Genomic DNA, 15,363 nt, shown 5'->3' on the forward strand with positions numbered 1-15,363 from the left:
ATTCACAGTTATTTGGAGCTTCGGCTTGAGCACTGTGGCTTTCGTACTGGGTGCTTTTTCTTCTTCAAAAGCAGCTCTTTGAGGAGGCCATTCAGCTTCCATGAAAGAGGAGCCACTGGATCAGGGACATTCAGTTGAGCTGTCACAGTCGTCCCTGCGTGAGGAGCTGACTCTCGAGTGTGTGGTAACGTTCTGTAGGCTGTGGCTGCATTTGAAACAAGTGACTGAGAGGTCTCTTTTGAAGGGCTTATACTCCGAATGTTCATTGGAGACCCATTTCATGCTTCAGCTTCACTAGCTTCTACTTCTTGAGTGGAGCCCATGGCTCTGTCAGGAATTCTTTGAAAGCACAACTTGAACAGGAAGACCAAGCGGGAAATACTGGGTCTGGCTGTTAAGAGATATCAGGAGAAAATGAGCCAGCTGAGAGCAAAGGAATCTACTTAAGCAGTGTACTTTATTGGAAAGCTTTTAAAAATAAAACTGCACCTATTAGGATATTTAAGGACTCCCACGAATCAAGCTCTGATATTCCAGGTTTTCTTGTCGGGGCAGAATGAATGGAAGGGACTAAGAGAATTCTTTTGAAAGCAGTCAGTATTTCTCTGGGCTGCTTTTTTTTTTTTTTTTTTTAAAGAAAATATTTACCTTTCTACTGATTTCTCCTGGACACGGAAAACTTGACCTTGAAAGCCTAAAAATGAAAGTTGATTTAGATATGACTAGTTAGATGCCTGCTAACCTCCAGTAATCAAAGGGATATCTGTATGAAGTACAGTGAACAACTCAGAGAATTGTTATCTATTAGGGGGTAAAGATGTCTAAAGGATGATTCTGTCCATTTTTTAGTTTTTATAGATAAAGGAACCAAAGACCAGGATAATTATTTGACCTTTTTGAAGTCTCTAAGCAGTTGGTACTGCTAGGAGGACTGGAAACACGGCTCTTTAGTCCCAGTGTGGTGCTTTTATTTATCAGACCAAGTGACACATCCTAAGTGAAATTGATTTTGAGTCTTTCATTGGCATCAGCTGGCAGTTTTCAACTAAGACAATTGGTCACCCAAGTTCTAACACACAGTAAAGAAGTTAGTCAAGGGTGGATGCCAGTAGTACACTCATAGATTGCTGGAAAATAGAAACATATTTCAAAATTGCTAGCCACATAAAGGGCAACGCTATGGTAGTGAATGAGTATTGTCGCAGCAAGGGAGAACTCATGCTGAGAGCTTATTTCATCAAACATCACCCGTTATTGAACGAGAAAGGTTTGAGAAGAGAGTTAAACATGCGCCAAGATAGAAAGACAGAATGTGGTCCAGAGGTTATTCTGTGGTGAAGTAAGAGGTGTGTTCCTGAATAAATGAACTAAACGTTGTCCACAGAATTCCCAGAAGATGGGGCAAGAAACCTGTGAACGCTAGTAGAGCCCTGCAAGTCTTAGGCGTCACTTACTAAATGATGAATGAATGAGTGACTGAATGAATGAAGTGCTCCTGAATGATATGCGCCCACAAGAAAATGAAGGTAGGAACAGGAATCTCTAAAATGGTTTGTTCAACCTTCACTCCAGGGCATTTAGAATAATTGCTACTTTTTGATAAAAATGCATTTCAGGCTTCCTTTTCCCAAGTGCCTAATCCCTCTACAACGCAGGAGTCAAATCCTAAGCAACAGGTTCCCTGGAAGCCTAGATATGAAAGTTCATTATGTCTTGAAAGGGGAATGTTAAGTGGAATTAGACTTGAACATGACCTAAAATCTGGATTTTATGATTGTGACACTTCGCTTTGTAGCAACCTCCGAACTTGAGGTAATTTGCAGAGTCACTACACTAAGAAAACCTCCAAATGTTGACTTTATAATTCTACCTTGAAGATGTCAGAGCACACCAGCAACCTCATCAGAGCTTGACTGATGAAGTCTTTAGAATAAAATCCTTACTGTAACCCAGTTGCCCAGGGCTTGCTTGATATACATAAAAAATACCTAGCATATATTTCATCAGTTGTTTTATATCTCTTTCTACAACTTGGTGCATTTCTCAAAAAATTACTAGACACTAATAAAAGTTGTAGAAACCAAAAGTGGAGGCTGGATTGATGTTCACCAATAATCAAAAGTTTCAAAATTAAAATTTGCTCTCTCCTTTCCATTCATTGTACCCACTCTGATCAGAACCCTTGCCTTTTTTGTTGTATTTTGTTATAGTTTATTCCAGCATTTGATAAATCAGCAGTTTCACCATAGCAAAGAATCCTAGAAACTAAGAAAATAGAAGGGGTTGTTCCCAGACAGAGCAAAGGAAATTAAGCAAAAAAGTAACTTACATTAAGTGTCTGTTCTTATGTCATTTTGGGTTTTATGGCCCTTTGTATCCTTCCCTTCTTAACAGTTACTATTTTTTATTGTCTCTTTTCTACTGAGGCCCATTCTCTGTATTAATTAACTAGAGTAATTGTGATGAAATACATTTACCTTTCCCAGTCCTGTATATGGCCAAAGATCTCTATAAAAATGAAATGAACCTGCTCCTTCATTTTACCTTTTTCACACTGAAGCTTTGTCTGATGATTGGTTTAGGAGTGGTTATTTGGTTCGATTATGAGCTTACAGAGAATGAAAGTGTACCAGACATGCTATAAATTACGCACTATATTTAGCTTACACTGCTAGGTTTTCTTTTAGAGCATTAGAAATGGTTACCACAACTTAATAAGATATATCTGTCCTTTTATAGTCAATCGATCTCTGTACTATCTAGCTTCTGTTTGGAGCCACTGTGCTTACACCCAACATCTTGGCCAAGATTCACCTTTCCAAGCCTGCCAAACCTCATTTTCAATGCAAAATACTGCCTCTGGGATCTGCTGTCTCTGTCCAAATCTATGTTCTGATGTAAATTGAATGTGATGGTGGTAAAGATTGCAGTCATTTGGGGAACGCACATCTTTGTGAGATGGGAGCGGAGGAGGGCAAATGGAGGCACAGTTTGCTAGGAAAGATTAATTTTCTGTGTCCATATGTGCTTTTCAGCATTGTTTTGTATGTTGGGAAGCAGAGAGATCTAGTAATCACACAAGTAAAATCGAGAAGTATGTGGTTTGGTCTTTATTGGGCCTACATGAGCTTTTAAATTTCTTGCATACATAGGAAATCCGTGAAGACTGATGGATGGTAAATTTATTCTTATCAGGTTTATTGGTATAGCAGGTCCATCTGTACAACTTGAAACCTTTTAGATTCTTTTATAAATAAGGTTTCAGAAGGTAGTCCCTGAACAGTTTTATCCATTTCCCAAGCAGAGCTTATTTTCTCTGCATCAGTGAACTTGTCATGATAATCAACTTTTTTGTCTCAACCATCAATCACTCTTGATTACAGCTGGGTAGAAGTTCTGTTCTGTTGATCAGCTCATCAGTGCACATAATATTACACCTGGAGGCCAGTACCAATCATCCCGCAATGGGAAAAGCGCTTTCCTTCAAGGCTTTTGTCAATGGTTTAATCATTTACATTTGGGTCTCATTGAGTTGTCATGTCTGTCTTTGACTCTGTCATCCCTGTGGCATAAAATATTCTCCCAAAATAGCTCTCAAAGTTTGGTTGATAATTTCTGGTATATTATTATCATTATTAGGCCTTTGCCTTCTTAATTCAAAAAAGTAGCTCATGATCTATTGTTGCCTTATTACCACATGCACTTTTGCTAATTCTTACAGCAGCTATTGTGGAAATTAAAATCAAAAGAATTACAATTCAATGAATATTCAGTGCTTCTGTAAAAAAAAAACAGTTTTAGCATATGTTTTACTAGAATGTTTGCAAGTCTAATTTTGTTGATTTTTAATGATTTCCTAAGTTAGGTTTTTTTCAGGTTTTGTTTTGGCTTGGGCTGGGGAATATTTAATTTTCATCTTATTTTAAGTAACACTAACTACCTACCTTCATGGTTTAAAAAGACACTGAGAAGAAAATGGTTCAAAATCAGTTGCTCGAAGTCCGTGTACTCTTACACTGCGTCTGTAATATATATTATATGCAATATAAGTGTCACTTATTTCTCTAAGCCAACTCATATATCTTAAAACAGTAATATTTTTAGAGCAGTTACTAGTGCAATGATCAAACGTTATCATGGTAAAATATGTATTGATTTTGGAACCCAAACCCATTGCTGTCGCGTGAATTCTGACTCATAGTGACCACAGAGACAAAGTAGAACTGCCCCATAGGGTTTCCAAGGAGCGCCTGGTAGAGTCAAAGTGCTGCCCTGTTTTGGTTAGCAGCTGTAGCTCTTAACCACTACACCCCCAGGGTTTCCTGATTTTATGAAGTATTTTTAAAAATATCTGATTAAATAAACATTTAGTATTTCTTTGTGGATTCCACAAAGGCATTCATTTTCTTTCTTGTATTTTGCTTTATTTTGATTGTTTTATAAAATCTGGAACAGTAATTTAAACCAAAAACCAAACCCATTGCCATTGTGTCGATTCTGACTCATAGTGACCCTATAGGTCATAGTAGAACTGCACCACAGGGTTTCCAAGGAGCAGCTGGTGGATTCAAACTGTGGAACCTTTTGGTTAGCAGCCAAGCTCTTAACTACTGCAACACCAGGGCTCCATGGAACAGTAATTTAGAGGATCAAAAAACATTCTAATATTTAGAGTGCAGAGTATAAAGAAAACAGAATAGAATATAAGATTTCACAATAGGGAGGATTTGATTAGAAATCATGCCTTTCTGTTGAAGGCCTAAAAATTTCCCCTATGATTGGACTTCCTATGACAATGATGTACTTTGATTTTTAGGTGAAATAGGCCAACAGAGTTGCTACATTTTCATTGAATACAGGTGTTTGGATATTATTAGCTCTTAATCTGTGAAACAAAACCAGGGCAAATGGCATCAATTAATGAAAAGTTGATCCCTGGAGAAACATATAAACTGTACATCACCGAATGGGATTTGGTTTTGAAAAGCTGAGCTAAAAACTTAAACTGACTCACTGATATCTCTGTGGTCTTGAATTTTCCAGGGATGGGAGTTGACCCATTTTGTCAAGGGGTGCTTTGTCATTATGCAGTTTTTACAATTAATGTGACTATTTTTCTGTGCCCATTTCTCTGGCTTCTTCTTAGCCCCCAGCAGACTGGATCCTGCCGTGAACAGGTCAGGTCAGATAGTTATCTTTTCTCAACACAGAGAGCCTAGTCAAATGATTTGCCACAAGGAATTTGTCATCTTTTAGCCTATAGTAAAATCATTATGTGGAAACTACCTGTACTCTTTAAAAAAGGGGCCACACAGTATATGACCTAACTTCGTATGTTAGGCAATGTTTGTATGTTCATAAGATACCCAGATTGACCAAAAAAATTATTATAACTTATTGTAGACTATTTGGTAGGAAGTGACAGACCTTTATTTTAAATAAATAATTTAGGGAAGAGTTTTTTTTTTTTTTCCCCCCCAAACAGTTTTCCCCCCTTGGGATGTTTAGCTCATGTGGTAATTCTATTAGCACATTAAATGTTGGCAGAAAATTTGATGCATAGTTGCGAAGTGACACATTTGTGGTGAGATCCATTTACTAAAACGTTGACCCTTTCTTTCCCTCTAACTTGAAACGTGTTTGCTAACCTTTAAATTGAAAAATGCTGAGAATTGAAACCTCAGTAAAAACAGACTCCATCAAAGGTCATTCATATACAGAACCAGGTTTTTTGTTTTTGTTTTAACAAACTCCTAGGCCACTGACAAGTTTTAAAAGGGTGAGAGTTAACATCTCACACAACTTGGTCACTATCTCTTGAGGAGATGTAACTCTCTGCAAAAGGCTTCCCAAATCACACAGAAGAATCGGTTCGGTATCTGGAGGTGGAAGGAGGGAGTAAGTTATCAGTATAGATTTCAAGATTCACCCATACTGACCACTGGCATCACTGTCTCTGAGGGTGGAATAAAAGAGTCAATATTTTAGCATCTCCTCAAGTAATTCTGATGTGTAGCAGGTTTGAAACCACTATTCTGTTCTCTCACTATTGGTTAAAGTACTCCCATTGTTGTAGTCATGGTTGCTTGGGGACAAGCAATAATGGTGAGCATACAGGGACTCTTCTGGTTAGAGAAGGACATATTGATGTCTGGTGAGCAGGGATCCTCTTGCCTTCAACCCTCTAACCCCTTGCCTTCTCTAGCTTCCTTATATTTACTTGGCAAAACTCCAACCTTGGCTAACTCTTGCTTATCCTGAGCCTACTTTTGGCTGAATGTGGCTAGAGAAAAAAATTCCACTCTGCTGAATGGTCTCATTTTAAATTCCTGATCTTAAACCCAACCGGGACCAATTGCCGTTGAGTTGACTTTGACTCATGGTGCCCACATGTTTGTCACAGTAGAAACGTGCTACCTAGGGTATTCAATCACTGATTTTTCAGAAGTAAATTGTCAGGTCTTTCTTTCAAGGTGTCTCTGAGTAGACTCGAACTGCCAACTTTTCAGGTAGCAGCTGAGTGCGTTAACCAGTTGCATCACCCAGGGACTCCCCCTAAACTCAAAGTGCCCACTTAATGTTCCCTAACATTAAGCATTTCCCTCTTACTTTCCCGCTCTCATACCTTCTATTTTCTCCTCAGCCTTCCAACATGACTTCCACCATGCTAATTCTCAGCTGAGAACCTTGTATCCTACTTCACTGAGGAAAAAAAAATCAGAAGAGACCTTCCACAACATTTTGTCACTGCCTGCAACTGTAACCTGTCTTTTCTCCTGTTCCTATTAAATGAACTGCCAGCCCTCATGTCCAAGGCTATCTCCTCCTCCAAAATATAACTGCAGCAACTTGTCTCTCTCTCTAGTATCCTTCATTTATCCTCTCTACTAGATCATTCTCTTTGGAGATACAAATATGCTGTTATTTTTGCCACTATAAAATAAAGTCTCTCTGGATGCCGTTTACCCTACCAGTCAATAAACAGTCTTCAGTTCCACCTCTCCCCTTTCTCTCAAATCTATCCAATTACTTCAACTATTCCCCTAACATCTTTTATCAAGTTTACCCTGACCACCCTCTCACTACATTCTGCAGTCAGTTCTCAGTCCTCATCCTACTTGACCTATCAGCAGCATTTGAAGAGTTGGCCACTCCCTCTCCTGGAAATACTTCTCCTGGCTTCCTGGACACCACCACTCTCTCCTGGTGTCCTCACTCCTCACTAACCATTTGTTTTAGGTTGATTTCTGCTCTTCTTCCCAAGCTCCCAATATTGAAGAATCACAGAGCTCAGTCCTTGTATCGCTTCCCATCTTTATCTTCACTTGAACGTCTTCCCTGGTTTCACGGATTTAAACACCAGCTTTGTTGTGGATGACTTCCATGTTTATATCTCCTGTTGAAATCTCCTCAATTCCTTACTTAACTACTCACTTAACATCTTCACTCGATTAGCTAACGGAAGTCTCAAACCTAAAATTTTCAAAACTTCAGGTCATGCCTCAGTCCCCCAAACCTGCTCTGAAGACAGTATTCCTCTGATAACAACTCCAGCTTTCTGGAGTTTCAGAGTATTGGAATTGTCTCTATTCCCCTCACACCCTGTATGCAATCCTCACAAGTCATGTTAGGTTTATCTCCAAAATATACCCAGAATCTCACAACTTTTTACCACTTCATGCCACCACTCTGGTCTAAACCACCATAATCTCTCATCAGGATTATTTTAACAGACTCTTAATTGTTCAGCTTCTCACAATCATTATTTAATAACATAAATTGAGATCAGTTTGCTCTTCTGTTTAAAACCCTCTGGTGAAAACCCTGGTGGCATAGTGGTTAAGAGCTTTGGCTGCTAACCAAAATGTAGGCAGTTTGAATTCACCAGGCCGTCCTTGGAAACTCTTATGGGGCAGTCCTACTCTGTCCTATAGGGTTGCTATGAGTCAGAATTGACTCGATGGCAATGGGTTTTTTTTTTTTTTGGAGTGGTGATGCATTTTATTTAGATTAAAAGGTAAAATTCTTGGAATGGCTACACAACCCTATGGAAAGTGGCTGTCAGGTACCTCTCTGAGCCCCCCTCCTCCCACTGTTCCCCTCACTCAACTCTTCAGCCACACTGGCCTCAGACTAGAATTAGGTACATGAGGCAGTTGCCTTGGACATAAAATTTAAGGAGTACTGAAAAATTCAGTAATCAAGATAAATAATATTTTAATGGAAAAAAAATGGTAAATTATAGCCTGTTTTTGTGAATAAAGTTTTATCGGAACCAGGAGTGCAATTAGGGTGAGAGGCAAGTGAGGCAGGGCCACACAAGTGCAGGATCGGATCCTGCCTTTATTTAAAATTTTCATATTTGCTTCATTATGGATTTTTTGCCTTTATTTTGATTTTTAAAAATATTACACTAAAATATTATTTACATTGTGTACTGAGTTTTTTTTTAAATGTTGTGCCCGAGGTATGTGCCTCACTTACCACACCCAAGTCCTGGATCTGCCCTTACTATCCCCTGAACACACCAGGCCCACTTACATCTCTAGATCTTTGCACTGATGCTTCTCTAGGCCTTGACTATTCTCAGATTTCTGTGTGGTTTGCTTTTTAAGCTGTATTCAGATATTACCATCTCCTGATGTTTACTGTGACCATGGTATTTAAGATTTCAACTCTGCTATCTCTACCTCCTTACTTTGATCATTTTTTTCCTAAGCACTAATTATCTTCGACATATAATTTAAGTATCATGTTTATTGCCCACCCCCCAGCTAGAATGTAAGCTCTATCAGGGCAAGGATTTCTATGTCTTTGGCTCACTGCTCTATCCAAGTACTTAAAACAGTGCCTGGCATATTAAAAAAAAAAAAAGAAAACCATTCCCGTTGAGTCGATTCTAACTCATAGTGTTTTTTTTTTTTTTTGCCTGGCATATAGCGCATAATATATACTGACTGTATAAATGAATAACTAGATGAATATAATGATGCTTGCCATTTATATATTTTCTAAGCTTTATTTCATCCAAGCTCTGTAAATATTTCAGTCCTCTCTCAGCTTAAGTTTTTTTTTTTTTTCCCCAGGCTTCAAACCATTTTTTTCTGGTTCAGTCATGGCCAAGGAAGTGAAACTAGAACAGACCCAAATTATTAAAATTTGGGTGAACCAGAACAACCACCAAAATGGGAAAAATTGTGGGTGAAGCCCTGCAAGAAACCTAATCTCCATCTTAGAAAACAAGGGTAGCATATGCATTGCACAGGGACCAAATCTCTTGCTTCTCGGATTTTGAGCAGAGTTGGAAAGAGCAAAAGATGGCAGCCCAACCTGCAGCTTTGGATGTGTGTTGCTCTCCACAGCCCTGTCGATAACTCAGTCTCACACATCAGGCTCCTGAAAGAGCTTACTACACCTCTTCCAAGTCTCCCATTCCAGGGCTTTGGTACACTCACGTTGTAAAAATTTGGGTCTGTTCCAGTTTTGCTTCATTGGTCATGATTGAACTAGTTCAAACCAGTCTGAAGCCCTGTTTTTTTCTCCCCTTTCCTGCCTAAACTGTAAAGGCCCACAGTTGATGTCAATAAATGGAAACATCCTTAGAAGAGATGGGAGAAGCTACCTCTTTTCCATCCTTGATGAACTAATATGGCCTTTCTGCGAGCTTCCTCTATTTTCTGAAATCATAGTATCTAGGCTTTTCTGGATGTCTTAGCAGCAAAAGCATTGTTAGAATCCTCCAACAAATTAGATGACTACCCAGTTAGGTAAATTCCCACATGCCAACTAAGGGAATAGTAAAATGAAAGAGAAACACAGTTTCTAGATGAGCTGTCACTGTTTAATCATTAAGAAAATTTAGATGATCAAGGACTTTGTGACAGTGCCTAATCTTGGAGAGCATTGGGGAATATTTGTTAACCATAACAGATCTCGCTCCAAAACACTGTTGTGATTGTGGAGAATCCAAGCTGTTTTCCTAATTCCAATTGACGCTTCACTCTTTCCACCACAGTATCATGCACTTCATAGATGTAGACAGCTGTGTATCTAAGAAAACATAGTGACTAGTGATGGGATAAAGAGCCCTGATGGAGAAATGGCTGATCACCCCACTGCTAACCAAAAGGCTGGTGGTTTGAACCCACCAGCAACTTCAGAAGAAAGAGCTGGCGATCTGCTTCCATAACGATTACAGCCTGGGAAACCCTGTGGGCAGTTCTACTGTGTCACACGGGGTTGCTATGAGTCGAAAATCAGTTCAGTGGCCCCTAACAACAACAGTGATTGGATGGAGTCAGGGAAAAGCAGGACTTAGAAATGGCCATGGTCATTGATACCACTTTGTTCTCTCCTTTGTGCATGTTAATTTGTGTAAAACAGTGAACACATGTGAAAGTGGCCAATCACATTATGTGTACATCTAGTCTAATATTCAAAGTTAAATTATTTAAATTGTAACTTCTCCTTCACTGTATACAAAACATAGGGGAAAATAAATACCGCCAAATGGCTACGTCTTTCCTTCTCTAATCCTTCGCTCATGAGAACAATTTCCCCTTATTCTTTTTCTATTTGAATTGATTTGAAGTTACACAGTAAGCATTCTCCATGCCTAAGAAAACAGGAATAGATAGAGACATATATTTTTCTGTTTCATTAATTTTGACAGTTTCATACGATGAGATCTTCATAGATAAAGTTCAAAACCCAGGTTTCTCCAGTAAGTCGACAAAATAGTAAGCAACTTCCTAATAACCAAGACTGAGGATTTTCAAAGCTTTTGTTGAAATTGGAGAGATGTGGATCAAAGGTGCTGAATGATTCAGTGAACTTGGCATGTATCAGGCATCCCAAAAGGTCACTGTTTGCTGCTGCTATTGTTGTTGTTAGGTGCTATTGACTCAGTTCCCACTCACAGGGACCCTATGGACAACAGAACAAAACAAGTTTCTTGTTTATTGCCCACCCCGCAACTAAAATGTAAGCTCAGGGAAAAATCCTGTCCAGTCCTACTCCATCCTCACAATTGTTATGCTCGAGCCCACTGTTGCAGCCACTTTGACAATCCGTCTCCTTGAGAGTCTTCCTCTTTTTCAATGACTCTCTGCTTTACCAACCATGGTGTTCTTCTCCAAAGACTGGTCACTCCTGATAACATATCCAAAGTACATGAGATGAAGTCTTGCCATCCTTGCTTCTAAGGAGTATCCTGGATGTACTTCTTCTAAGACAGACTTCTTGGTTCTTCTGGCAGACCATGGTACATTCAGAATTCTTCACCAACACCATAATTCAAAGGCTTCAATTCTTCTTTGGTCTTCCTTATTCATCGCCCAGCATTCTCATGCATGTGAAGTGATTGAAAATACCACGGCTTGGGTTGGGGCACCTTAGCCCTTAAAATGACAGCTTTGCTTTTTAACACTTTAAAGAGGTCTTTTGCAGCAGATTTGCCTATGCAATACCGTTGATTGTGGATCCATGTAAAATAAAATCCTTGACATCTTCAATCTTTTGTCTGTTTATCACGATGTTCCTTATTGGTCCAATCGTGAGAATTTTTGTTTTCTTTATGTTAAGGTGTAATCCATACTGAATTCTGTAGTCTTTGATCTTCATCAGTAAGTACTTCAAGTCCTCTTCATTTTCAGCAAGCAAAGTTGTGTCATCTGCATATCACAGATTGTTAACGAGTCTCCCTCCAATTCTGAAGCCTCATTCTTCTCCACATAATCTAGCTTCTAGGATTATTTGCTCAGCATACAGATTGACTTTGTATGGTGAAAGAATATAACCATGATGCACACCTTTCCTAACTTTAAACCATGCAGAATCACCTTGTTCTGTTGGAATGACTGCTTCTTGGTCTATGTACAGGTTCCTTATGAACACAATTAAGTGCATTGGAATTCCCATTCTTTGTAATGTTATCCATAATTTGTTACGATCCACACAGTTGAATGCCTTTGCATAGGTAATAAAACACAGGTAAACATCTTTCTGGTATTCTCTGATTTCAGCCAAGATCCATCTGACATCAGCCATGATATCCTTTGTTCCATGTCCTCTTCTGAATCCAGCTTAAATTTCTGGCAGTGATATACTGCTGCAACTGCTTTTGAATGATCTTCAGCAAAATTTTACTTGAGTGATATTAATGATATTGTTTGATAATTTCTGCATTCTGTTGGATCGCTTTTCTTTGGAATGGGTACAGATATGGATTTTTTCCAGTCATTTGGCCAGGTAGCTGTCCTCCAGATTTCTTGGCACGGATGAGTGAGGCCTTCTAGCACTGCATCCGTTTGTTGAAACATCTCAATTGGTATTCCGTCAGTTCCTGGAGGCTTGTTTTTTGCCAATGCCTTCAGCGCAGCTTAGACCTCTTTCTTCAGTACCATTTGTTCTTGATTATATGCTACCTTTAGAAATGTTTGAACGTCTACTAATTCTTTTTGGTACCATGACTCTGTGTATTCCTTCCATCCTCTTTTGATGCTTCCAGGGTCATTTAATATTTTCCCCATAGAATCCTTCAATATTACAACTGGAGGCTTGAATTTTTTCTTCAATTCTTTCAGCTTGAGAAATGGAGAGCATGTTTTTTTCCCTTTTGGCCTACTATCCCCAGGACTTTGCATATGTCATTATAATACTTTGTCTTCTCGAGCCACCCTTTGGAATCTTCTGTTCAGCTCTTTTGCTTCATCATTTCTTCCTTTTGCCTTGGCTACTCTGTGTTCAAGAGCAAGTTTCTGAGTCTTTTCTGACATCCATCCTGGTCTTTTCTTTGTCTCCTGTCTTTTTAAGGACTTTTGCTTTCTTTATGTATGATGTCCTTCATGTCATTCCAAAACTCATCTGGTCTTCGGTTATTAGTGTTCACTGCATCAAATCTGTTCTTGAGATGATTTCTAAATTCAGGTGAGATACACGCAGGGTTGCATTTTGGCTCTCCTGGACTTGCTCTAATTTTCTTCAGCTTTATTTTGATCTTGCATATGAGCAATTGATGGTCTGTTCCACAGTCAGCCCCTGTCCTTGTTATGGCTGATGATATTCAGATTCATCATCTCTTTCCACAGATGTAGTCAGTTTGATTCCATGTATTCTATCTGGCAAGATCCATGTGTATAGTTACTGTTTATGTTGGTGAAAAAGGTACTTGCAATGAAGAAGTCGTTGGTCTTGCAAAATCATATCACACTATCTCCGGCGTCCTTTTTGTAAGCAAGGCCGTATTTTCCAATTACTAATGCTTTTTTTTGGTCTCCAACTTTCGCATTCCAATCACCAGTAATTATCAATGCATCTTGATTGCATGTTCGATCAATTTCAGACTGCAGTAGTTGGTAAAAATCTTCAATTTCCTCATCTGTTCCATTAGTGGTTGGTGCATAATTTTGAATAATAGTCATATTAACTGGTCTTCCTTGTAGGTGTATGGATATTATCCTATCACTGACAGCATTGTACTTCAGGATAGATCTTGAAATGTTCTTTTTGATCAGGAATGGGATGCCGTTCCACTTCAGTTTGTTGTTCCCAGCATACTAGACCATATGATTGTCCCATTCAAAATGGCCAATACCAGTTCATTTCAGTTCACTAATGGCTAGGATATCAATATTTATGCATCCCATTTCATTTTTTACTTCAAATTTTCCTAGATTCGTACTTTCTACATTCCATGCTCTGATTATTAATAAATATTTGCAGCTGTTTTCTTCTCATTTTGAGTCATGCTGCATCAGCAAATGAAGGTTCCAAAACCTTGAGTTCATCTTTGTCATTCAGGTTGAATCTACTTTGAGGAGGCAGATCTTTCCCAGTCATATTTTGAGTGCCTTCTAATCTTTCTAATCTGAGGAGTTAATTTCCTGGCACTGTATCAGACAATGTTCTGCTGCTTTTCGTAAGGTTTTCACTGCCAATTCCTTCCAAAGTTGACTGCCAGGTCCATCGTCCTAGTCTGTCTTAGTCTGGAAGCTGTGATGAAACTTGTCCATAGGGTTAGCCTTTCTAGTATTTGAAATACCAGTGATATAGCTCCCAGCATTATGGCAACATACATGCCACCACAGCATGACAAACTGACAGATGAATGGTGGGTTAGCTGCTAGCCAGATGAATAAAAAGAAAAACATTATCAACCATAATTGATGATTTATTCCTTTAACAACATGATTCTTTTTAAAGGCAGGATCAATGACAGGTGCTAATGTTGCCATTTCCTTGACATCAGAAGGACTTCTAGGCAAATTGTTACATCCCCATTACCACGTGATTTAGATGACTTAGGCTAGAGTAGTGTAGTCCTAGATATTAGGAAATCATTTCCGTCTTCAGATCTAAATTTTATTTATGTGGAAAAAGAACTGAGGCAGATTTTAAACACATGGAGTCTCTTTCTATCTGACCCCAGTACTCAGTTGCTAAAAAGAAAAGAAATAAACCCAAAACAACAGTGAAATATTTCTTCTTATAGAATGCTAGAGGGCATCAGGGGTGTCTTTCATGAACTATTGCTTCAAAAGCCATCCATTGCTTTAGAAATCTTCCCATAGATTAAGGACTAGATTTGCATTCTGAATTATTTCTTCCAGCAGCTGTTGTAAGATAACTTGTCTGTAAGTTAAGAGTTTGTATTTGATCATCTGCCAGTAAAGATCATAAAATTCAGCTTGGCAACAGAATTTAGGAAAAGAGGTCTTCTGAGCCCAGCTGTGCTTCCCTGAGTTAGCGGCATGCGTCAAAGCACTCCTTCAGCTCCCTATTGCTCTAGTCGGCTCGTGAATGATTCGCTAAATGTTGAATTGAGTTCCAGTTTTTGTGATTAAAAACTGAACTACCTTTTGTTGAGTATTTGGGGTAAGGGGAAAGAATTGCATTAAGCCTGCTATAGTGAGCATCTTAAAGTGTTGGAGGAGCAATCTGTTGAACTCTTTGAGTGGTCTCTTGATAAGCATCTAGACCAGTGTTTGTTTTGCACATAGTGTCCAAAGCAAGCTCAGATGAGAAGGGAATTATTTTCCAGGACTGCAGCTTCATAAAATGAGAAGACTTAGGACCTGGATCAGATTAATCCTGGCTCATTGCTTATTGGTTGTGTGATCTTGAGTAAATTTTTCAACTGCTAAGAGTGTCAGAGTCTCATTGTACAATAAAGATGTTAATACTATGACATAAGATGTTTCTGAGGATTAAAGAGGTTACTGTAAGCAGAGCAGCAGATACGCAGTTGGTACTCAGTCTTAATTTTCTTTGTACCTTGTATTTAATGTAGGCATGAAAATAGGGATGCTTTTGGTACTTAGTATGTTTCCAAAATCACAAAGTGACTGTGACAGAGATTTCTAG

The 15,363-nt window shown here is 38.8% G+C and overlaps 1 protein-coding gene across 6 annotated transcripts in view; it reads left to right on the forward strand.

Moving 5' to 3' along the window:
- The window catches only part of ZNF385D (zinc finger protein 385D), a 999,751-nt gene that overhangs the window by 863,679 nt on the left and 120,709 nt on the right, over positions 1-15,363 (forward strand). The window lies entirely within an intron of this gene.

Source organism: Elephas maximus, chromosome 27 (genome assembly GCF_024166365.1).
Source record: "Elephas maximus indicus isolate mEleMax1 chromosome 27, mEleMax1 primary haplotype, whole genome shotgun sequence".
NCBI lineage: Eukaryota > Metazoa > Chordata > Mammalia > Proboscidea > Elephantidae > Elephas > Elephas maximus.